The sequence below is a fragment of the Betta splendens genome, chromosome 4, assembly GCF_900634795.4.
Source record: "Betta splendens chromosome 4, fBetSpl5.4, whole genome shotgun sequence".
NCBI classification, from domain to species: Eukaryota; Metazoa; Chordata; class Actinopteri; order Anabantiformes; family Osphronemidae; genus Betta; species Betta splendens.
The window spans coordinates 16,583,666-16,609,976 of NC_040884.2; the positions used below are offsets into that span (position 1 = coordinate 16,583,666).

Genomic DNA, 26,311 nt, shown 5'->3' on the forward strand with positions numbered 1-26,311 from the left:
GGAAATACACAATGCCATGGATTATTGATAGAGCCATATCTGCACTTCTGCTGACAAATTCCTGGCTTGGGTTGAAGGGGCACATAATCCTGAAGAATCTCTCTGCTAATATGGCCGCCTCCATGCAGCAACATCTCGGCTCTCTTTGGGGTACTTTGGGTTCCTCTCCTCCCCTGTGACAAATGATCGCGCTTCGCCCAGCGATTCAAATGAGGGGGTGAAGATTTATTTCAACAATAGGCTCTCCCACACTGTCTCAGATAGATAGAAGTGCTGCACGGCTGCGTGGACCGTCTTCATGCGGCTGCGACTCCCAACGCCCAAAAATAGGATTGTGTCTTACCACGGGAGGAGAGAGAGAGAGAGAGAGAGAGAGAGGGAGAGAGAGAGAGAGAGAGAGAGAGTGACTGAACAGGGAGCTCACGGGGAGTTGGAGGATTCATCACGGAGGCTCTCTCAGGTAAATCCCAATATCCGGTAAGTACGGCGAGGTGCTAAACTGATACGGCAACAGAAAGACACAAAGATACTTCTCATTAGCAGTTCACCGCCTGCCAAAACAAGTAGCTAAGGAAGAAGGTAAACAATCCTGCATCCCCTATAAATAGAGCGTAGTAACTCTCCTGGCTCTCATTACATGCCTCCACCCTCTCTAGTCCTCAGTCAGTCTCATACGCTGTGGTGGGACTCGGGCGCCCCAGTGTTTAGTCGATGCGAGGACCGCGGGCTGCGTTTTCTGTGATGGCCTTGATTTGTGATGCGGGCGCCTCTTTGAGACGTGCTGCAGGAGACAATAACTGATCAAATGCGGGCGTTTAACAGCGCCGCCGAGGGACGTGACGTCGCGGGAGCCTGGGTGCAAGCGCTCCTACGACGGTGCAGGGACGCATCACAAGGCTCCCAGTTTCCTGCTGTCCTCACGTGTCGCACGCCAATGACCAGACGCGGCGACTTGTGACACGCTCTCCGCCGCTCATCTCGAGACTCAAGCCTCAGTAGCCATGTTGCTTTTCAGAGGAATATGAAATTACTATCACATTGAGGGAAATCAAAGTCTTGTTCTGCTGCAGTCCTCTGGGCAGCATTGTGCAGTATTGCTTTGGAAACGGGCCTAATTGGTATGTGTGGGCCAAACTCACCCCGCTGCCTGAAACTAGCTGGCTTCATGTTCACAACAATTGGATTTGGAATAGCTGCCCTAGATTGTTTGTGTTGTGCAGTTAGGGTGTGCATGCAACATCAAGAGTGCAAAGCTAATTCCAGTCGCCCCTCTTCGATCATATTAGAATGCATGACTTTGGTAATTGGTGGATATCTACCGAAGCCAACGGCATCGACCACATATTTAAATAAACAAAAAAAAAGTACTGGGCGGCCGCGGCCTCCCGAAGAAACGGAGGGATCAGGGTGGAACAATTAGCAGCAGCTTCCGTGTGACGGAGCGTGTTTAGTGCAGCGTATGGCCTGGCACCGCACCAGCGAGCAGAGGAGGAAAACACAAGGAACATTAAGTCACCTACAATTTGCTTTCCCACAGTTAGAATGTGAAACAGGCACATGACAGCTTGGTGATTCATCTCGTCCATGCAGCACGTCTGACTCCCCAACCATGATTGGCTCTGGCACCGGCTTAGCTCTGCCATAGAAGCGGAGCGATGCAGCGTCCCCTCCTCTGCTGAATAGCAAGTATTACCCTCAAAATCTCATTTGCAATACGTGGAGGCCGGGAGCCTCTTCTTTGCGTGTGTCCGCATTCTGTGGTCTCTGTACAACCTTTCTGCTGAGAGGGGGGTGCACGCGGAGTGAAAGCTCCCCTGCCTCCGCCTCACCTCTCATTGGACGCTATAAACGCTGGATGTGTAAATAATTCGAAGAGCATATTAACTGGGATTCTGTTGTTCAGCAAACCCCCCAAGCTCCGCTGGTAATGTGCGCCGCGCGCACCTCCAACATGGAGGTTCGTCGAATTAACTTGCGCCAGTGAGTTTTTTTTTTTTACCCCCCTCCTCCCAGACGCACCGCGGTGCAATATAGGGAGGGAGAGAATGTGATTACAAACAGTAAGTTATTGCCCGGGGCACAATTAAAATTTTGCAGATGAGCATTTCTGATTGCAAACTGAATCAGGTGTGGTGTTGGTGGGCCATGCTGCCTGTTAATTGGTTAATTACGGAGCAGCTATACGAGTATTAACGTTGAAATGTGCTCCACATTTTCTGTCAGTCCCACACGGAAAGTAGACACTGGGGCGAGCCCATCGCCTAAAAATAAGCTCATCAGCAGTTTGAAGCTGTGTGGGCCGTCTCTCATCATGATGGAGAGCCCTCACGAACGCTCCTGTTCCTCGCTAGACGTACGCGTTGCCATACGAGCACCGCCTGCTTATGCTCAGAGTCAGAAAACACGCCTGCGTACTGTAATTAGGCAGAAAATAATGATTATTGTGCTCCGAGTCTCTCCGGACTGTTTTTGCAGCATTTTGGGGGTAAAAAAAAACACAAGAGTTAAGAAAAGATTCGATGTTGGGTTTTTGCGGTGGAGCTGTTGTCGGCGAGATAAGGACTGAAACGGGTTCGACTGCGAAGTGCACAGTAGCAGTGACTTAACACATGACTTGCAGGTGTGTTGCTTCATGCCACATGTTTTTGACAAAGTGGCGAGGAAACAGCCCAGGGCACGGACTCGCCTCAAGGACCCAGTCACACACACATGACTATATATGTATGTATATATGCACACCTCATATCTCTGCAGGGGGATTTGGTGATGTCTTAGTAAATGCCCTCAACACCACAAATCCTACAGGTCTTACTCAGAGCCAGTGTTCACTGTTGCTTGAGTAAATCAGAAGTGTTTCCTGACTGCAACTGCGTTTGGCTTTGATTAAAGCGGAGCCACGGGCTAAAAGCTGTCCACATCCCTTTATGAGCATGCTTTTCTGACCTTTCTGTTCAGCGAGTCTTCTTAGGACTGAGGACTTGACACAACATGACATGTTGCCAGGTCAGTAAACATGGTGTTGCTGGAGACGAAACAGCGGCGAGAGCGCAACACAAATTGAGGTCCTTGTGTCTGCTTTGACGTCTCACGGTTTGTGATTGAGAAAACATGAGCCTTTATTAAACAGCGCTGCATATGCAGATGTTTATTATTACATTCGTACGGTTTCTACTGAATCCTTCATTCGTATAAGTGTGTTTTTGTGGGAATAAGCACAAAGCCATTTTATTACTCACAACAAACACCCACAAATATCAGTTTAATTAATCTATTTCTAACCTTGTCAAATATGCCAACACACATTTCTGTTGGTATGAATGAACAACATGTTTGGCATTTGTCATAGTAATGTTTAGCATTGTCTATTTATTTAATTTTTTTGTGATGTGGAATCCATGCGCTGCCTGGATCCTCGCCTGTGGAGTGTTTTTTAATCTGTGGCCGTGAGAGAAAGGTGCTACGCAGGTCGTTTCCATAGGTTTAATTAAAAGATTATCATATTTTATTAAGGTGCAATACGTCAGCGTTTGAGTTCTGTTTCAGAAAGTCTGATTTGATTTCAGTCAATTTCGATTGCATTGGTTGTGATTGTAACAATCAAATTATCTTTTCCTTTAACCAGTTCATAACTATTGCTCTCAAAGCCCATATTAGACAAATATTCTGTAACGCTGCAACAGCTGAATGTTCTTAGAAAATGCTCTCAGAGAGGACTCACAAACCTGACGCACATTATATGTTATTTGCTCTCTCTACCTGCAAATACAAAGGAGGGCCGGTTTAATGTAAAGTGTCCACTTTAATGTGAATAAGTGCTGAATAATATATTTTTCTTAAGTATCCACTCTTCACTGCCTCCGTAAAGCTACATTACAGGTAAAACATGCAGTGATAACTAGTTATGTACTGCAGCGTAGCATCTGTTGGTACAGTTTAACTTAATATTAATGTGTTTGTAATGTGAGATTAGTGGTACATTTAAGGCTAATGGGGCATGGAGGCAGAATGAGCAGCCAGTGAGAGGTTACAGTGGGTTAGGAGTGGTATTGTTACGTATTGTGGGAGGATTATGGTGCGGATTCATGTCGCTGGACGTCGATGCATGCGCTGTCTGCTATTTACATCTCTCTGGCAAATAACAGTTTCTGGATGTTGGCAGCCAGACGGCGGCTAATACTAGTGAGCATTCAGATTAATACTCTAACACCTCCAACACGCCGTCTCTCTCTTCTGCCTCCGCAGAATTATTGTTTCGGCAAATAACCCGATGAATTCCAAGGCTCCGTTCCGGCGTCTCGCGTGACGCATGCAGAACCCTGCCTCTCGCTGGAACCCAACTCCTCAGCTGATCCTAATCGTGACGACGCCGCTGCCAACTGGCCCGCGGTCTGGCAGCGGCGCCCCTCTGGCCCGCCAGAGTCCGGGGTGGCGCCGGTACGCCAGGGTGCAAACCGCCCACGCGCGCTCTCATCCGCTGCCAGCCGAGCTCGGACGCCGCCCAAACTGCTGTAATTTCACCCAGAGAAGCCCGGAGGTACCGGCGCACGGGGTAATCGGCGAAAAAACGTGCAGCCAGGCAAGAATTTGGCCACGGCAATTGTCTTTCATCCACAAAGTGTAAAATCGTGGCGGACGTAGGCTGCCGTGTGAGGTGGCGCAGGCCTAAATAAACATAATCACCGCATCATTCCATGAAGTAAACAGGCAAAGTGTTTAGTTGCTCGTCCGCAATTTGAATTACGCCGTTCCTTTTCAAATCACGGAGCAACTCTCTTCTTGTTGAGCGCCGTGAAAAATGACCCCAAACACTAAGAATCGAGCGAGAGAGTCCAGGTTTTTCGCATCCAAACATTATCCCTTCCTTGCCCCCCCCTTCACACCCTTAATCACCATGCTACCACTGCCACCACAACAAAAAATTTTAATCTTGAAATCACACAACCCACACGCGGAGCTATCATCAGATAAAAGCACTGGATGATGTGAAGTAATTTATTGTGGCACTTGCTCATGCTGGCACGGAGGGTTACATCATTGGCAGCGTGAACCGGTGCCTCGCAGCTAATATCCTGTAGATTGATAGGATATTTTCTCCATGTCTGTCTCTGCCTTTGCTGCCTTCCCTTAACAATGCCAAGAGGGTATAGACTGTTGAGAATTTGTGCACAGAACAAATCACGCTGTTGTTCTAGCGTCGTCTGACAAACATCCAAGAACTCGTGGCAGATTTACTCAGACTCGCATATCATTCCGGGGCTTTTGGAGACTAAACGGGAAGTGCCGAGGGTGAAGCCGAGGCAGAGGGCGTCGCGAATGGGCAGAGCCCATCTAACGAGCGCGGGACGGACAGATGGCGCAGCGAGAGAGGAGCGCCGGGGAAAAACGGCAACAAAAAGGTAATAAGAGCGAGAGGGCCCACATCAGAGGAGGAGAACGGCGGAGAATCCCCCGGTGGAACGCTGTCGTGCACTACAGTTCTCAGATCTCCCATCCAGAAAACATCTTCAAATGCAACAGGAATAGCAACAAACGGCAGCCTCCCAGTGTTAGAAACTGTCATTATCACGATCTGATACCAAATCAGTTGGTCGGAATCAAAGTCGGCGCCCCTGTCTGGGGTTAAAAAGTTTGGATTCGAAACTGGAAAACTAGGCTTGACGCACAGTTAGAAACAAGATGAGGGGAAACATGCAAATGAGCGATTCCACTACACTGTACTGTATGTAAAGAGGCTCCATGACGCTGGTTCTGACAAATGAGCTGCTGTGTCCTAATATGTCACTACAAGTGTATAGTCCATAGAGTCGGATGTGCGACTGATGTAAACCAACATGCATGAAGTTATAATGAGCTACGTATCATATGGTGTTAATTGAAAAGTGAGGACGCACCAGAGTGAAGAACTTCACACTGTGATGTGAACTTCTGGAACCTTCTCTCCCCTCGTGACGCTCTGGGGCATCAAACGAACCGAGTACGAGGACTGAAGCCTTCGCCAGTAAATCCAAGAGGCCCGTGGTCTGTGGGTGGACGATAATAGACGAGGTTTTGTTTCGGCGTGTAATAACCGACACGTGCCGGAAGTTACTACGGCAGATTAGCCTGCGCGCGCGCGCTGCTAATGCTGCGTTCGTACTCAGCACCGACATCATGGCCGACCGTTAACCCGCCAGCGGCGCGCGTGCTCGGCGCGCGCACTCGGCGCTGGTCCCTACCGAGAGCCGTTACGCTCATTTCAGTCCCCGCGTGCGATCGCCTCCGTGTGTTCGGCCGCACGCGCGAGCTAATTAAGACCGCGGACGGCGCCGCGGCAGCAGCAGCCGTCGCGCCGGCCGCACGCGGACCCCGTCGTGGCCACGCGCTACTGATGCAGCATTTGCATGCAGGAAATACCGAATGGCTCTCAGCGTGATTGCAGCCGCGGAGAAGTAGCATCTAATGTATGCAAGCGCGTGAAGAGGAAACCAACACAAACTCCCGGTTCAATATTTCAACATGTTTATGCTCCGTTCATTCATTTGTTATATTATTTGACACGTAAAATTGATTATTGGTTACTTATTCATCTTATGTGCACATGACTGACTGTGGCGTTATTTCTGAACACTCCAGAGCGACTCGTGACCCTAGGCTTCTTCCTGTAAAAGTAAAGAGTGATCCGTGACAGATCTTGTCACACACACACACACACACACACACACACACACACACACACACACACACACACACACACACACCTCTATGCTGACTGCGGAGATAAATAAATGAACATCCGTGGTCCCTCTCCACCCATAAAATATAACCCACAACCCTTCCCCAGGTTGTTGTGATTTGGAAACAGCTGTTGTTGTGGTGGATTCGCCCCTCTCTTCCAGATCACGTTTCCCCTCTCCTCCTCCCCAGGGAGGCTCCGGTAATATTTCCGCGGACGGGAGGGGTCTGAAAGGAGGGGGGAGGGGGAGGGAGGGGGAAGAAACCTCGTCTGGTTCTCTGTCAGAGCTTAACACCCAAGGAGATACTTTGAATAATGGAGCACCTGTCAGCGCGCGTCCCGCACACGCGTGCACACCTGCACCCGTGTCAGCGCGTGTGTACAGTAAGTGTGTTTACGTGTTCTGAGAAGCAATACGACCCCGGGACAGAACCGCGAGCGCAAACACCTTTCCCAAACCAGAGGCTCGTCCCGACTGCGTTGGAGGCGCATCCTCCATCCAGAGCCAGCGCTCTCATTACTTCGCCATTAAACCCTCATCTAGCACAGTTTACGGAGGCGCGCGCCCCGTCGCCTCTGGAGACGCCGTATCGCCACGAACAGCACATTTATGAGTTATCCATCTGTAACCGCGTGGATTCCTCTCCACACCTGCATTCCTCTCCACCATAACTACCTGCAGCGCCATTTCAGATCGAAGAAGACGCTGTAACGCAGGAAATCTTATTTTTCAAGAGCTTCCTTCGCAGAAGGATGCGATGAGTGATGCCGCTGCCGCATCTGTGGCGTGAATATGAGGCTGCGCGGAGCAGATGGCAGGATTCCAGGCTTGTACGCAGGCCCGGCGCAGCGTAAAGCGAAGCGCAACACGGCTCCATCCGAAACATCCACCTACTGCACCGGCACCTCCACAACTGCACTAATTAAAAGCCGTGCGAGGTTTACAGGCGCCCAGCTGAGACTCGCGCCGCGCTCGGCCAACAAACAGCCCGCCGCAAAACGCCGCCCGGTCATTTTACACTTTCGGAGGCGCTCGAATGTGGGCTGAGTTGCTCTTGGACGGAGCCCGTCGAGCTGTTTACTGTTTTGGGCCCGAGCAAAAGGTAAACTGGTGCCGACGATGGCTTTCAAAGTAAGTGATTAAATCCCAGTGAGTCCTAGTGCCGGAGATGCAGGGTCGTTATGCTGGTCTTTAGTTTTTACAGTTGTTGATTGTAAATAGAGACCAGCAACCGGCATAAACAAGGGAGCAAAAGGCAAACATCTGCATGCACATCTGCATCCAGGGTGTGTGTGCAACCACTGTGCAGCATATTTAAATGTGCACACGACATCCCCTATTAATCCAGGGTTTACGGTTACGGTCGGCGCTAAAACAAACAAACAAAAAAATCACGCTTTCCCTAAATAAGCCTTTTTGAATTCTCCACCCAGAATATGTTTATTGCCATTGTCTGCGGAGTACGCTGCAGCGTTTTTTAATAGCCTGCCCGGTGTGTTCTCATCAATCACAGCGCAAGAGCAGCCCCTCTCACACACTCTCCACAGTCACACGCTAACCAAGTTACGGAGCTTGGAAACTAACTCCAAGTTTTGAAATGTGATAAAAGTAATCGCATTTCTCCCAGTCAGTATCCTTACAGATGTGAATCGATGACATTAATTACTGCATCTTATTATGCACCCTCCAAACACTATTATTTATAAAAGAGGGTCTGATCATTTAGCAGGATGCAATAATACACATATAGTGGACAGACTCCATATTTAGCGTTGGGAAAAAAAAAACAGCTTTTTCATTATTTTTTGCTTTACACAATGCAATAACCGACATTAGCTGTTTGAATAAGAGACACTGATGCAGTTACGCGCTTCGGCAGCGCTCTGCTGTGAACACACGACAGATGGCGAACACGCGATAGCTGGTCTCACCTCGCGGGACCCGGAGGCGCGCACACGGGCGGCGGCTGCAGTACGCGAAGAGGCTGCGTGTGCATGATATGAGGAGAGAAGCCACCTCGAGGGCCGTGTAGCAACAGTTTATAGACAGAAAGTCAAAAGCCTGAGGTGACGCCGCTTCTAACCACCACAGAACACTTGCCCTCGCAGACGGGAGGCCTCGCCGGAGCCGCCGGTGCGTAGCTAAAGCCTCATAATTGTTTGGGTATCCTTTATTATTCCGTCTTCACAGCTAAGCACCCGTATGGAAAATAAATGACACTAAGTCAAAGACGTGCGATGAATTATGAAATGCGGGGAGGCGGCGGAATTACGGCCCAGTTCATTTACGACGCGAGGAATCCTTGTAACTCCTTCGTGGAGCGGGAGGAAGATTCCCCAGAGGCCGCCGCCGCCGCGTCGCTGCCATTTATCCTTGTTAAAATTTCAATAACACGGGTCTCATGACACTTTTCACGGGACTCATCAATACAAATGGGATCTGAGTGAGTTTAACTATTAAAGCAGATACTTTTTTGTTCCTGTCAGGGGAGATTGTTGAGTCATTTTATTGACTATTAAGAACTTTTCTGTGTGTGCGGTTTATAAATTCCTATTTAAGAAGCTACAGTATCAAAACATTAGAAAACTAATATTTTCCACCACAGTATATGAGCTGTTTTTTTTTACCGATGCACTGTTGTGTTAGGGTTAATTGACAGGAAGTGAATGACACTATACTGTATGCTTATCTTGTTATTCCTCATCATCTTTCCAATCGCTGCACGTTCATTAACCCCTTACTTAACCCTACAATGCATAACTGGTTCGTTTGTTTCCTAAACGTAGCCCCACATGCCAGGAATAACAACCATAAATGATCTCGTGCGATAATTAGCATCCGGTTTTGAGACGGCATCACTGTGTGAAGGAGAAGAGCGACGCGGGCTCTGAATCCGCATGGCGCGTGGCGGCCGGCGAGCCGAGGAGTGGACGGGTTAAGAGGTTCCAGGCCACTGAAGGGGAGACGCAGGCTGCGATGGCGGCGAACGAGAGCGCGCGAGCGTCAGGCTGGCACTCGCCACAACCGGTGGCATTAATGAGACGGGGCTAAGATGAGCTCTGGGATGCGGGTGACTCAACATGTGCCGGCGCCGCTGATGGGCAAGTGCAAATGAAATTAATGGGTAAGGGAAATCAAGTGAGTGAGCCCGAAATCAAATTACCAGTGTAGCCCTCAAACAAATTAGTTGGGTGCCAAAGTTGTAATTGATAGCAACACTGGAGCCTGCTATTGGATAAGACAATATGATCTAGTGTGCAGAAGCTCTGATGTGATTTGTGGCAGTGTTATCGTGATTAAATATTAAAGATGTGTGAATAACAACGGGCCCTTTGGTACGATGGGGCACGACGTGTGGGGGGGGGGGGGGGGGGGGGGGTGAATTGTAAACCCTCAAGGTGGAGAACGGTGTCCGGAAAGTCCTCCTCCGCGCGACACGGGAGCATAAAGGAGACAGGAATAAAATCACTGTCTCCTTATTACGCATCAAATATGCTTGTGAACGGAATCCAGGCGCTAAAGAGATACCAATGCAGGGGGAGGATAAAGTAGGTAATATGTGAACAGAGTGAAACTGGGTGATATCAGAGCAGTAATACATTTAGTCTGACAGCTACAGCGGCTTTTGTGGAAGCCTTTATTTGTTTGCTTCGTAAATGTGTAAACTCTGATTCCTATTAAAGGCTCGCTCGCCTCACTTCTCTTCATGCACGGCTTCTTTTTTTGTTATTTCGCATGCCAGTGTTGGGGAGGGCTTTTATGTAAGCGAGATATTTTAATAAAATATAATGATCAGCTAAAAAGTGGTTGGAAATCAAATACTCCACTGTGGTTCAGCAAAACCCGTGTCTCAAGGCGCATCCATTGTCCCTGCATAAGAGATGAGAGGGGATCTTTTCTTTTTTCTATTTCTTGTAAATCTTTACAACTTCACTAGATTATGTGCCATTATCCTCATAACTGCCGTGCACAAAGCAGGTTGTTTAGACGCGTGAACATACTTTAACAATAGTGAGGAGACATTCAGTGGTTTGAGTTAGTTTCTGTACCGCTGCCAGGTTGTCTTTATTTTTGAATATTTACACAAGATTTTAGCAATGATTAAATTCATAAACAATAAAACAAAACAACTAAACTTGGTCCTGCTGTTGTTTTGTCCAGTTGCTAATTGATTGTCCTCATTAAATTGTGCTCGCAGTCCAATCGCTATAATCCATGTGGCCAAAGCTCACAAACAGATCCAAGCCACAGTACAACAACAGCATGGGTTCATGTGTCTCACACATACAGTACTCTATATATATGCTGTATATCCACTGCAGCCTCAGTGTACACGCGTGCATACGTCTGTCCTGGCATGTCTTCATGGTGCTTCAGGCCAGGATGACATTTCAGCTGCTTTCCTTCAGCTTCCGTGGGGTTTTGCTATTTTTAATCCACCTACATGCTTCACAGTGACCCCGGTCTAAAGGTCGGATGCACTATACTGCACTGAAACGCATGTTCAATGTGCAAGCCATAATTCATGTGCAACAGTGTGCACTTGGAAAAGGTACGTGTGTGTGTGTGTGTGTGTGTGTGTGTGTGTGTGTGTGTGTGTGTGTGTGTGTGTGTGTGTGTGTGTGTGTGTGTGTGTGTGTGTGTGTGCGTGTGTGTGTGTGCGTGTGTGTGCGTGTGTGTGTGTGTGTGCGTGTGTGTGCGTGCGTGTGTGTGTGTGTGTGTGCGTGCGTGTGGACCCACCTTTGGGCATGTGCGTCTCTGTTTCAGCACACAACCATTTTCCTTTGAAGTCTGTTTACCGTGTTGAAGCCTTGCTGAGAACACTGGGACGGCAATCTGTGACACCTGGCATGTAAACACTGACAATAACTCCGTCATGACGCCTCCTGCAGCTTTGCCCTTTCTTACCTTCATAGGCTTTGGCTGCAGACACAATAACCCCTCTGTGCGCAGGGATCTCGGTTTTCCTCGCAAATTTACCTGCCTTTATTTCTTACTTCAAACACGGGCTCACAAAGCGTCGCCTTTCACCCAGTGTACCATGCTTTTAGGAGATCATAACAGCTTTAGAGCTCAAGTACTCAGATCCTCAACCAGCATAAAAACAGTCCATGTCATTGAGTATTTATTCCATTATTACAGTGTATTCTAACACGGATGCATGCGCGCTGAACAAGGTGGAGCTAGTTTATCCTAATTCGCTTCACCTGGGAGCTCTTCCCCTCGCTCCCACAGATTGAGATCAGGTGTTTGTGGAGGCCGGGACGTCTGATGCATCACGGTGGGAAAGTGCCCAAGACGAGTGACAATTGACATTAAGTAGGCAAGACGTTTCATAAATGACGAAGCCCCTGTTGCCCAGTCTCCACTTTTCCAATGCAGCGTCTTTTCCTTCTGAAGAAGCCAGTGCGTGATGTAGAAAACACCCTAAGCACCTAAAAATCACCCATTTATTCATATGTGGGCTCAACCTCCAGCAAACATAGTTTTCAGCTACCATAATGCATTTCATTCATTTCTATTGCAACAGTCTCTTTTCTGAAATCACTAGGATTTACGGCTTCTTTTTTCACAGTGAACTTTACCAACCACTTGTCACATGTCACTTCCTGCTGTCCCCGCTCTCACTGAGGGCTCTTACGAGGAACAATTTACTTTTTTGAGCATAATTTGTCACCGGGGCAGGGCTGCTTCATTAGCATATCATCCTGCTAACTCTTGCCTTTGTTTTGACAGATAGCTTTCATAAGTCACTGGTAGAAAAAAAAAGCTTCAGCGGACGTTTGGGGTTTTACTGTCACATAGGCTCCATCTGCTCAGTTTGGTGGGGTTTTTATACCGCACCATCACTCACCTCCCACAAGCAATAAACACTATCTCTCCACATTCTCCCACTTTCTCCCCTCTGCCTGTTTTTTCTCTTGCACGCCCGCCCGCCCCTCTCTCTCTCTCTCGCTCTCTCTCTCTTGCAGTGGTGGAGGTCTTTTTTATAATTCTCTTTCATGGGGGAGAAAAGACAACAGAGCAATAAAATAGCAGACAGTGCATCGGTAGCAAAGAAAGGTTTGATGTATCGTCAGTGTTAAAGCTCGTGCCCTTATTCGCTGCTGTTTTGCATAAAACATATACAGTGAGTGACACTGTTTGCCTTTTTTAGAGGAAAATATCACTTCAAAGATCTTCAGGGGAATTTATTCGGATTCCAAAGCTTTATTCTGAAAAAGGGGAGCTCAACTTTTGACTCTTTGGAAGTAATAGCAGGAAAACAGTGGCACGTGCCGGGGCCTGTGCAGCTGCTTCATTTTAAACACACCGCTGATGAATACATGACATAATCTATGTTAATTTTTCTTTAGATAGTGCTGAATTTGCAGCACCTATCATGCATCCGCGCGCAGCCGGCGGAGTGATTTATGAACCCTGCCCACGACAGGCATTAGGGATGAGATACAATTGTTTTCCCAAATCAAAATAAATGGGTCACACAAGGTTCTCATATCGTCAAATATTTCGCGGTAGAAAGCCAGCCCTGCAATATTGACTGTATAATTGAATCGTGTGAAAGCACAGTCGATTTAAAACAATAGATTTGAGGGATGAGGAAACTGTCAAGTCATGAATCATAGTCAGCGTCTCACCTTAGGTTGAGGACAAGATTACTCGAGTCCATTTCAATCTCTCTTTAGCAAAACACGTCCACCTCGTGACGTTTCCCAGCAAATCCAGCTCAATATCAAAACAGGCTTCAGCTCCCATAACAACATGAAGTATTGCTTTTTGAATTAGCGCAAAAGGATTAACCTTAAGGCGAGAAATTTAATCAAGATGGGAAGTTGAAGAAATGGCCTAAACCGAATAAAAGATTTTTCGTGTGTCAAAAACAAGCTTCTTGACAAGGATTTGTTTTCCCCACCATCAATCTCCCTGTTTTTCTAATTTCACTTTTGTCATGTCCACTTTGTTCGATTAGAATCCACGTATAGCGTGACTATATCAATTTCCTGCACCTGAACCAATGAAATTACTTTCCTCAACTATGGGGCCATGTGTGGGGCTTCATTGGTGAACCAGGAACACTTCTGCCATGAAACGAGGAGGGGGGGGGGGGTCACCTGTATGGCCAATTCAAGTGTTATCCATCACAAAAATGGGCTGCCTTCATACAGTAGGTGAACTGGGCTGTTTGAACAGGAGGCTTGATCAGAAATAAAAGCACGTCTGGACCTGGAAGTTGATTCACTACTCATCCGAGCAGCTTCTCCACAGCGTTTTCACCGAACGAGAGCCAAGGGGCCGTGTCACCTGTTGTATCACCCAACTGCGTTGCTGCGTGTGACTGCTACGCACAGTCTGAGTGTGTCACTCTTTCTGTGCCATTATCAAAACAACACGTGTGCGTGCGTTTAGTTGTTTGTTCTTCAAAAGATGTGTAATTATTTTAGAATCTTAGGGGCTGAATTACAATAACTTTATGGCTTCAGTAAGTGACTGTCAGCTTTGTCCAGGTCCTGTGAGACCTCCGAAGTTTACGTGTCATGTTCAAACCCTAAATTTAATGTTTCCTTGTGGATATTAATAAAAACAAGCTCTAAAAATTATATGACTTGGCTATTATTCTTAAAAGACTCTCACACAACCTGTAGTTATCTTTTTTCCTCACTCGCTATACAAAAAAAAATTATTCCCACACCAGAGTATGAATTTTATTTTGAAGCATAAAATTTTAACATGTCTAGACAAAGCAGCACATTCCTTAAGCACACCAAGGGCACAATGTCTTCCAAGGACATGTTAAATGCCAAAAGGCAGCAATACCTGTGGCCTGAGTGAAAACTTTTCATTAAATTCAAGGCTGCCGTATTTCTCCGGCATTAGCCTGGAGCGCCGGCAGCGAGGAACCACGCGGGCTGATCTCCAGGATAATTTCTTGGGTTCCCTCCGAGGGATTATCGATCCCTCTGTGATGAAAGACAGTGCTGTACAGTAGTGGTCCAATTATCGCTTTAACACCTGCACACCGCACAATCGTTTGTTTTTGATCGGCGTGTCAGATACATTATGAGGCATTTGCTGTCCGTCGGCAGCCGTCGGACCTCCTTGGAAACGCCTCGCCGCCTGGGCAGCGCTTTGTTAGGTGGAACCAGACTATAGAGGGACGTGGGGATGCAGCTGTGCTTTAAAGCGGTGCCAGTGCTAGTATAATGCACGTGCGTGAGCCAAGTGTAATATACGGGAGTATATATTTTCATGTGCAAACATAAAGTGATGCTAATTTAGCAAGTTGTGGTTAATTACCAGAATTGCCAGATGGCAATAAATGTCGGCGCCAATTTGGCCAATTTGGCCAATTTGGATGAATTAGTACGTAATTAATGGCGCGTTGGGGTTTGTGTTTTTGCAGAGAGATCGATGACAGAAGCAGGGGCTGTGATTTCAGCCCACGGTGAGACAAGAGGCAGCGAATCTCCCATGAATACTTGTGTTCCCCTGACCGTCTCGCTGACACTGACAGCCAGATGTGACACTGAATACAGCAGCAGATGTGTTGATATAGTGCATGACGGCGCTGGATTGCCTTTAGAGTAAAGGGTGGCACAGCGGCACCGCAGAAACTCGAAACTCGAGAGGGGTGAGTGACAAATGGTGAGGGGAAAAAGAAGCGGGCGAGGTGAGAGGTGAGCCGTGTCTTTAAGCAGCCGCGATAGTCCAGTCCATCCATCTCTCCAGCAGTCATTCTCAATGACACTTTTATGAAAGACTCACAAAATCATGTGATGGCGCAAATCCTATAAAACACAGTCACTATGACAACTGTGGTGAACTAGAACAGTAAAACAATATATGAGGAAATAAACAGGATATATGCACAAATGGGGGCCTCTCTTGGGATCCTTTAACAATGAGCACAGAGGGAAAAAGCCTCTGAGTGGAAGTCGTCGCGTGGAAAACATACGAGGAGCAGAATCTGCCACCTGGATCGCTACGATAAGACGCTTCAAACATCTGGAGTTTGTCACAACCAGAAATTAACAATCGACCAGGATTCTGTGTCCGGAAGCCTCAAAAGCAGGGATTGTGACTGCAAGGTTGCTGGTTTGACGCCCCAGCTTTTTTGCGAAGGAGGAACCCTCTCCTCCCCTTAACGGCGGCAGCCGGCCTGTCCGTCTGCAAGACATTGAGCTTTTAAATGATGCTCTGAGGACAAGATGAGCTCGTCGCAGCGTGAGAGAAGCAGCAGACAGAAAAGACTGACACACTCACTGATAGGAAGATTTCATGCAGCGGCATCTGTGCTCGGAAATGATCAAAATAATAACATTAACTCTATTTGACCTAACAAAGTTTTAACAGCATGTTAAATGGAAATTCACCCAATTAATGAAAGAATGAATGGAATGAATGTTTTTATTGTACACACTTTCACATGCACTGTATATGTGTAAACATACTATCATAGAAACACATGCTTTTATTTTCATTATTGCAGCGACAGGCGCTGCTGACTTTAATCAGCTGTCACTTCACTTATCACTCCTTGGACCCGCTTCCATTTGGCACAAACGGGAGGAACGTTCTGGAGCATGAACGCCTGCTAAGAATACACCCATGTGTTAACAGTGCATCCGTCATCATATACATGAGGAGCAAGTTGTCGATTTTAGTGTCATCTGACGCTAAACCCTCAAATTTAGATCGACTACGGAATTAGATCATTAAATGCGTCTTACGGCGCGAGGGTGTGAGAGTGTGTGTGTGTGTGTGTGTGTGTGTGTGTGTGTGTGTGTGTGTGTGTGTGTGTGTGTGTGTGTGTGCCGGGGCAGCCAAGTGTGCATGTGTGTAATCGGTTACAGGTCTGTGTGTGAAGCAGTGCCTCATATTTTAGCAAGTTTCACTTTAACACTTATTTCAAGAAGTTGTGTGACTATAAATTTAAAGATCCAGCATCGGAGCACTTTTACAGGTTTCAGTCAAACTCACACCTCTTGCTCTCTTATCTAAAACACTGGTATCACTATAAATGTTTTGACCTTCCACCCTGAGGCGAATAAAAAAAAGTATTCAAATAAACCTTTGATCGCGTCTGATTCAGTCCTCTAAGTCGGCAAATTCTGGAGAGCGAGCGAGCGAGCGAGGGAGCGAGCCACAGAAAGAGTTGGGACGGTGGCCCTCAGCGTTTATCAAAGAGCTTTTCAGCGCCTTTGACAACACTCCTTCGCTTCAGCCGGCAGCATACTGATCTAGAGGAGCCCACGCAGAGGCGCACCGAGCTCTCTGCAAGGTCTGGGTGACGTGTGTAATGCCAAGCAGCGCCGTTGAAGCCATTTTGCCGGCGTAGCGGAGCTCACATATTCAGGTGCGAGTGCAACCGAAGAGGGGTTTTCATCAGGGCTCCCATTTAAAAGGAACCGGTTGAGAGATTAATCAGCTGCGAAGCCGGAACCCGGGGGAGTCGGGCACCGGCGGGACGAACCAGTGGGCAGGCTCACGCGCGGGCTCTTGTTGCTGCGAGGTGACAGTGCTAACCACCCAAATGAGGTTATGTCATTACGAATTAACGACCTGACGTAACTACAGTGCAACGGCACAACAAGGCGGCGTTGTGTATTTGTATACGGGCCGAGATAAAGATGAAGCGCGACGACTGGCCTGCGGTTCAGGCTCCGAGTCCCGAGCGCGGCTCCTCGCGGCACGCGCTTATTACCGCGCTATATTTACAGCCGGCCCCCGTTCTCCCTTCAGCACCCTCGGCCTAACAGGACGCTCCGTCCAACAGCGATGCAGGCGGCCGGCCCAGCTGTCACCTATCAGGGGGAGTCCCGGGCGAGTGCACAAGCAGTCGTGTCCCGCCACTGTCGCCCGCGTCTCCCTTCATTTCCCATTACAGCGTGCGGGGGGAACATCGGCGGAGGCGAAATAATGGGCCTGCTTAGAGACGAGGAGGAGTAATCTAGGACAGGAATTAAACTTTCATCTCCTCCAAACAGCGTCCCAGCGACTCCACTGATTCGTCTCCGTGCAACAGTGCCATTTGTAAACTCAGACATGAATTATTAAGGGGAGAGCTTTGCATATCGCCGAGACGCGTCGGACAGCTTTTACATCTCGGCACTCAGCGGGCTGAGGACGCTCAGGTTGCGATCGAGGTGCAGCAATAATGGGGCCTGGTACAACTGAGCACACAAAGAAAGCAACAAATCCATTATTTTGCAAAATGAAGACGAGCGTTATTTACACAGCAGTGATTTTGGAAGGATCCTTTCTTCCTGACAACAGAAAAGTACAAGCAAAGTAAAAGTGAAACTTCTGTTGTTGCAGGACGGCAGCATAAGGCTCATAAGGCTCGTATTAAGGTTTTTGCTGTCTCGGCATTTCCACTTATATATATATATATATATATAGAGCCTTGTGTATAAGAATTGCCAACAAAGACACGATTGGAGCCATATGCCACTCAGTAATCGCAGCTTTCTTCTCCTCAACCTTGTCATTTACATATTTGCACATTACACTTTGCAGCATCTACCGTTGAACAGAGAGAGCGTTTACACGGGGGAGATGGAGGTTTGTCCCCAGCATCATGCGCACTCATACACGAGCACACAATTAAAAGCGCCTGCCTGCCCCGACTTTGCTCTATTAGGCATTAAAAAAAAATGACTTTATGAACTGGCAAATAAAAAGCAGGCAGCATTGCTATTACTGCAAAAGGGACAAAGAGTAGGTCATAAAAAGTTTCCCAATCCATTAGGCATGAGTGAGGAAACTCTCAAATAGGCCGTTTAATCTCACTTTATAGCCGCAGCATATATCAAATGAAATTGTGCAAATGAATATTTAAATATTTCACGCAAGGTGGCCATTAACTGTGCTTTGTGTTGTTTGCTATGTGACCTCTGCCACCGCCAGGAGCTGCAGAAGCAGGTGGGAGATTGGGTTCCTGGAGCATGCAGATAACCACGGCTCCAATTATAGACGATGAATCACTTCCTGTTGTTGTTTAGCAATTTCCATCAATTATATTTTCTTATTTATGAAAATACGTTAGTTATTATTGATACGACCGTGATTAAAAATTGATTGCCATTCACGACAGACGCCAGCGCTAGAAACTGGAGGCTCCCTGAGCATCGCTGCCGTTTCGTACCTGGGAGTATTAGCCGCAATAAAAGCAGATGACTCTCGGGCGACCGAAGGGCTGACCAGGCCAAAAGGTCCTCTTCACAAGGGGAGGAGGAGGAGGACAAATAAGCAATTTATCTGGGAGAAAAGAAGCTTACCTCTAAGACCTCCCTTGGCAGCAACTCGCAAAGAGTTGGCTACAGCAATACGGATGCTCTACTGTCAAATGGACCAGGTTCAGTGGCATATTCGACAATATTAAAGCAATCGTTCACACTAATAGTTCTGCCATGTGTGGATTTGAAAGCCATGATCTGAAATCTTTTAAACCCCACTCACATCATATCACATACTGAAGTTAATTGCTATATGTTGAAAGTAAGATGCTACAGATGCTATTAGACACTAAATGGCAGAATATGCAAGTTCAGAAGTTCAGAAATAGCAACTAATACAGTACAAGTGCGTGTGTGTGTGTGTGTGTGTGTGTGTGTGTGTGTGTGTGTGTGTGTGTGTGTGTGTGTGTGTGTGTGTGTGTGTGTGTGTGTGTGTGTGTGTGTGTGTGTCGCTGTGCTTGTTTCCATCTGTTTATACAGTACGGTCAACGCTTGGGGCAAGGGGTCAAATTGTGTGTCACGGGGGAGGTGTCAGGCTGTGACGAGCGCCCAGAGATGGAAGTAGTCACGGTTGTCCTGGCGACGTCATGTGAGAAGTGGTCACTGTGCATCTAACTACGCTGCCTCCTCAAGGTCAGCCCTTATTAGAACCGTGCTCACTTTTTAACTTTATTCAGCAAACATGCTCAAATATACACTTAGCTATGGAAATGTATTCTACTTTTTTATTACCTTTGGCTCAAAAAAAATTCACCATTCATTTTTATGCATTAATTTACTGAAAGACCTCATGAATACTTTTTGAAAATCTACTTCACCAGATTTATAAATTTTAGTCCATAAATCAAAAATGTGTAATTTCCAATTTTTTAAACGAATGGGGGATAAAAGTAAAAAGGGAAATATTGATTTTAGTGTGTGTGTGTGTGTGTGTGTGTGTGTGTGTGTGTGTGTGTGTGTGTGTGTGTGTGTGTGTGTGTGTGTGTGTGTGTGTGTGTGTGTGTGTGTGTGTGTGTGTGTGACGGGAGGATGAACGTACACACACTTGCATGCATGGCTGCCTCCACGGGTCCAGAGGCCTGGCTGAGCCTCATGTGTCCAGCGGCTCCCTGCCACAGTCTCAGACAGACACAGCGCTGCTCTAATTATGTGACCTGTCACGATCGACACCCACAGCTGTGCAGCGCTCTGGGAGCAGGCTGAAGGACAGAGCCTACAAGGCGGAGGGAAAGCACAGCAGACACTTCTGTCATCACCTCGAAACAAAAGGGAAACTCAGCCAGCGTGTGCCTAGGAGGTTACAATGCAGCTTTGCATCATTTACAGTAGTTCTTATTGAGTCAAATGTGGATATTTGGCAGCACAGCTTAGCTGTTTGGTTGATACACACACGATAAACTCCCATAAATTTATGTTGGGATTACTTTTAGTCGCTTTAGAAAAATCTTATATGGCGCTAACGCAGTCACGCTGAAGACAAATACTAACAGACTGTTGGAGAACATTTTAATGGCTCCAGTTTCTCTCAAACACATGTCCATCAATCGTTTAAGTTTCAACGATGAAAGCTACAGATGAGCGTTGCCCTCAAAAGACAATTTACCAAACAGTGTGATGTTGCTGGGATGCGAGCTCAGACTGAAGGTGTCGACCTACATTAATCCCGCCTTTGCCAATAGAAAACACAGTTTTCTGCAGAAACATAAAATAAAAAGGGAACCAGAGCTGAGGAAAGCCCCACTGCTGTCGATGGAGCATAAAGCTAATTTACATGAAAACAGCTCTGCAGCCTATCAGCTGCTTCCCGCCCCTCAGGTGTCTGAGAGGGCCGTCGTCTGGGCCGGGCTGTGTGAACGAACATGAGGGGAGATGACAATGTGGTAGAGAGCTAAGACACGGTGTGCTGGCCAACGCAGATCTCCCAGCAGGCCTCAAACACAGCGCTCTGCTCTCCCCATCCTCAGCCCACAGTGATTCTCTGTCCGCCTGCCACACACACACGTACGCAGGGCAGAGAAATCCCTTATCTTGTATCTGGTTCAAGGTCTACTGCCGTTGATGACAGTTGATGACAATCCAGCGGGGAATGCAGGGAGATCACCTCCGACTTGGAAATGGAAATCAGTGAGGGAAAGTGGGGAACGAGGAGAGAAGGCTTTCCTGGAGCACGGTGGAAAAGCAGAGACTATGGATTTATGTGGAAATCTTAACATGCAAACCTCATCGTATTATCAGATCACAGCTCTTTAACAGATTAGTCATTAGCTCATAAGCTCAGAAAAAAACATTGTCACATTATACAGCAGTTTGATAAACAAATCAATATATTATAACAAGTGTAATTATCACTCAAATGTGCAGCTATCACACACTTTCTAATGCTAAAACATTAGATGAGTGTACAAATATAATCCCAGATACTTTATCGGGGCTTAAACAAAATCACAGACAACCAAAACTATTGATCTGCGTCTCTCACACAAACAAACAAACTCCCGTCTCCGGCTCTCCTGTGTACAAACACTCCTCAAATATGCATTGTGAATCCACATCTGCAGAGAGCAGTATGGCCCAATATGCTCGAGCGATATGAAAAAATCATATCAAGGAAAAGCAGGGAAATCAATGAGATTTACTTGGCAGCAAGATCCAATTAATTCTCATGGTTTGGGTAAAATAAGTGACTAATGAGGGCGAAATGTAAATGTTAAGGAGTTTCAGTTGCAGCCCTCACCTCCACAGCCGCCGCAGCCATGATCGAACTTCAGAACGTCAATAAAACTGTCTGCAGGAACAGTTTCAGATTCATCTCGTCAGTTTGGTGCATTTATGATGTTTCCTCACAAACTCAAAAGTAGGTGAGTGTTTTTTTTTAAACAGTGTGGAATTCACATTTTATTTTGCCATGAGCATTAAAAATCTGGAGCCGAGATTCACAATTACTGTCAGAGAGCACGGCACTATGGCTAAACAAGGCTAACGCATGCTAACTGAGGCTAGCCAAAGCTAAACAAAGCAAACATGAACATAGGTACAAGATTATATATTATAAATACTATACAAGATATATGAGAAACAGAATACCTAGTCAGCAGCTTGAGGTACAAGGGGAAGGCACAGACGAGATTTATTGTTTAATGACTGACGGAGGGGAGGATCAGGAAGTGGATGAATAAAGGGGGCGTGGTCAGACATGGGGGTGTGGCTGGGGAGAGACTCGTCCTTGGTCTGGCTCTGCTCAGACCCTGGCAGTGTGTTGGAATAAACCACCAACACTTTGCAGTTCCTCCCACCTTTAACTGGCACGCTGTCCCAGTAGTGAATGGTTTTAAATTATGCCATTTCTGGCCTTTTAATAAAGCAAACAGTTGAAATGAAAGGGGAAAACAACTACTGATGTTTTCAGAAATATTTTTTCTTGGATAAATATTAAAAGTCAGTTGAAACTTTGATCTGAGTTCTTCTGAGTCTTCTCAACATCAAGGAAACTACCAACTTTTCATTCCACCTGTCAACTGCCACAATCTGTTTTTATTTCCAGCTATCATCTCTGTCTGGGCTGGAAACTGCTTTCCAGACTGAGCTACATGCTACTGAGCTATTGTCAAGTATGTTTGGAAAATGAAAAGCACTGTGAAGTAACTTTTGGTTGTGATTTTTTTTTTTGCATTATTCACTGAATGCATATAAAAATAACTTCAGAGGCGGGGAAGTATTTATATAGGAATACATTTACAGCCGAGGGTGTGTTACAAACATGGTGCAAAACCTTCAGTCTCCTGTGTGATGTTTTGCTTGGTTTTGCATATTTAGTTAGTTTTATTGTGGGTCACATGCATATTTACATGTACAGGGTCAGAAAACTAAGTGCAATCCCAAACGCGCACTTATCATGTTGTGTCCTTCATGGAAGTCCTCCACAGTGTTGCAATTAACCAGCCAAGGAGTAAATACTGCTGATGTGTGAAACATGAGCTGCAAGTCCAAATGCTCCCAAAGGTCAGATAAACTTCATGATCCATGTTTGGATCTACAGTTTAAGCAGAAATGGCACCTCTACACAAACTTCATTTGAAAATGTTTGTGTTGGGTGCTAGTTTAGCTTAGCACAGGCTTCTCCAAAAGCCCTGTTCTAGGCTCCTCCCTCTCTCACCTGAGACTTGACTCAAACTCCCTCCCAAGAGCCTCTAGTTTGCAGCCTGCGATTCATGAAGATGAGCTTATACAGTATATGAACGAAGGGCCGTGTGCGTGTGAAGCGTGTGAAGCGTGTAGGCGAGTAGGCCGGGGGAAGGTATTTCTGTAGACCTGGAGGATCATGTTAAGGAAAAGGAAGAGGAGGACGGAGAACGTGTAGGTGGCAGAGAGGAGGAAAATGAAGGGAGATGTGGGGGGATGAGCAGCGAAACCCCTGCTTATCTGATAGGAATTCATCCGGGCGGAGGAACTGAGGAGCCGTGCAGGAAGGCAGCAGTGATCTATGAGCAGCGGAATCCGTTAAATGGATGGCACCCACTGACATTAAAGAAGAATCCCACCCTCGGCTCGTGATACCCTGTATGATAAAGTGCTGTAATTTACGTTATTGTTGTACACACTTGCTTCAACTTGCCTAAAAGCCTCCCACAATGCATTTCTTCGAATAAAATGAAAAAAACACGCCGGCTTGGGCAGATTGCACATCCGCACGAGAGAGGGAGGCCGCTGGCAGGAGAAGGTGAGGCGAGAGCACCGGGTGCATGTGGAAACGCTGTTCGCCAGTCAACCATGGGAAAAATCCATTTGTTTTGCGTGTGACCTGCCACCCACTCCGTTTCAAAGGGGCTGATTTAAATAAGTTCACCGTGTAATCACATCCTCTTGAAAGTGTTGCATAAAGGTACAGTTGGTTGATCATCAGTGCCACACTAGGATGAACTTCCCTTTGCCAGTACAGTGCAGTAAAATATAGTTTTACATTTGTTGAATAGTTTTTCTTTTGCCAACATAGTTTCGCGTCGCCTTGGAACATTAGCGTGAAAGGAAAAGTTGAACCACTGGTCCTTTAATTGGCTGGCGAACTTCTCTGACGCTTTGAGTTCCTCGCTCACTGATTTAGTCGTGCACGTCGCACCAACAATTGCATATTGATGCATTAAGTGACACAATAATAGCTTATTCTATCTATAATCTGTCAAAAGGAACTCCAGGGGCCATGCTGGCATGCTCGCAGTGCACACTTCTGGTGTGAGCTGTTGCATATACAGGATGTGGAGTGTTTTCATCTCCTTGATGTTGCACAGACTCAAACAACACGCGGAAAAGCAGCCAGGCAGGGAAGGATATGTTGCTTTGGGCCTTACAAATGACCTAGATACTAGAATCTGAATTTCATTTACCTCTATCGCGCCATCTAAGCGTACCTTACGCATCCATATGGCAACTGGAGCTGGAGCGGATGCAAAAACAGCCCACAGGTCGGCTGGCTTTTTGATCAGCATTTACCCGCTCACTGCTTCACCCGCGCAGTTGTTCACTTACTCGCTGGAAATGAATGAGAGACAGGAGAAGTGGCGAAAGAGAGGGACCTCCATGTTTCTAATCCCGCAGAACTTATCTGCTCAGTGGGTAAAATGTTTTCCAATGAGCGGGATTTGGCTACAGTCGGGATAAGTTAGATGTTTGCTATTCTGCTCCAGGACTGAACATTTCCCTCCATGTAATGCAGAGGTTACAGGTGTTAACCGCAGCCAGGAGAACTATAGATTAATGGGAAAGCCAGTTTGGCAGCCCTCAACGACCGCAAACTGACTGATCAGGATTCTGCAGCCGGCAGTTTCACTAGTTTCTCGCTGGGCACGGAAGGAGAGGTGAAGAAAAAGAGAGGGGAACGGTGAGACATGAGGGCGACGGGTACGAGGAAGGAGCTATGGGGTAAAATGACACATGGGGGAGGACGGAGGGGTGGGGAAAGTGTGCAGAGTCGCAAGAGCAAGAGGCAGCGAGGAGGGAAGAATGGTGAGGAAGAAAGAGAAGTGAACTTCAGGCCAAGTAGTGCAGGTTATTATATCTAAAATGCAAGACATGAATCTCAATCCTTCAATAAGCGCTGCATTTTCATAAAATACCCCTGCTGCGCCCGGGCCTAATGGGTAGTGTGCCGCTGAATGCGTCACTCCTACTCTTTCACTGATCTACTACCCAGAGAATGGGTCCCGCTACACAGAGAGAGACCTCGATCAAGGTCAGCGATCACACTGAAGTAATGGAGCACCTCACCTTCCCTATATGCTCTGTCTGAGCGGCTCATGAAGCAGAAGAGCTTACTATTCCTTAATAATTTCCACAGGTCCCGCAGGTGCGGCGTGCGTTCTATAATTTAAAATTCCTTAGGCTAAACTGCAACTTATCTCGCTTCCATATTAAGAAGAACACCGCCGTCGGAACGGCGCTCTTTACTGAGCCATTCGCTTGCTACTCCACATTTCCCCTCGACTGCCTGGTCAATAATTATCATCTACCATAATATACTCCTTGTGAGCTCCTGCTTCTTCTTCGTTGGTGTGAAGGTGCAACACGCTGCGAAGCAAGCAGCTCTCGTAGGCCTCAAGTTCATCCTGCCGTAACACACACACACACACAGACACACACACACACACACACACACACACACACACAGTACTCAGCTCTAAGCCCGTAAAACTAACATGCAAATACAATTCGTGTTAGGCTTCTTTGCGAAGCGCGGATCACATCACCGGCAGAAGGAGGAGGAGGAGGGGGAGGGGGAGGGGAAGCAGCCGCCCAGGAGCAGCGGTGGGATTTCATGCTAGCTTAAATTTAGGCACGCTGTTTGGGGTCTTTATTGTTCCTCGGAGACCGAACTTTAAGTGAATCTCGCCACCAGCGGGGCTGTTCCGCGATCGGTGCCTGCGCTCCGCGCGCCGGGGCGACGGGAGACGCAGGCACCTGCAATCTGCCGCCGCCCCGGGTGAAACCGTGTCCTGGCGCTGATCTCAAATGAGCTCTCCATCCCGCGCTGTAATGCCTCCCTGTCAGGGAGGAGAACGCAAACCTGATCTGTCGTCAGGCGTCTGGAGACAGCTGTACAAGGTTTTGTTTAAAGGCTCTATTACACAGACGCGGGGAGTGAAGGCTCGGAGAGATGATTATGTCTTCTTCATAACTTTTCATTTCACATATTGATCTGAGCGGCATTCCTCCTACTTACGCGGGCAGATTTTCAGCTTATCGCGCAGCCGCGCTCGCATATGAAAAAGAGCGACTATTGAATTTCACGGCTGCTGGATCAGGAAAACAAACAGCGGTAAACACGGGAATCCGCCGGAGACTCGGCCGCAGCCGAAGCTCCGCGATGCGCTG

The 26,311-nt window shown here is 47.1% G+C and overlaps 1 long non-coding RNA gene across 2 annotated transcripts in view; it reads right to left on the reverse strand.

Moving 5' to 3' along the window:
* Window positions 1-22,273, reverse strand: part of LOC114853642 (uncharacterized) — a 29,837-nt gene extending 7,564 nt beyond the window's left edge. Inside the window, exons 1-3 of one of the 2 annotated variants that reach the window (XR_008694502.1) lie at window positions 22,034-22,273; window positions 21,684-21,734; window positions 19,989-20,162 (exon numbers count right to left, since the gene is read on the reverse strand). This is a non-coding gene — a long non-coding RNA (uncharacterized LOC114853642). Of the gene's footprint in view, window positions 1-19,988; window positions 20,163-21,683; window positions 21,806-22,033 lie in introns of those variants that run through there. The other variant, XR_003785616.3, reaches the window with a different exon arrangement.
* Between the last annotated feature and the right edge of the window lie 4,038 nt (window positions 22,274-26,311).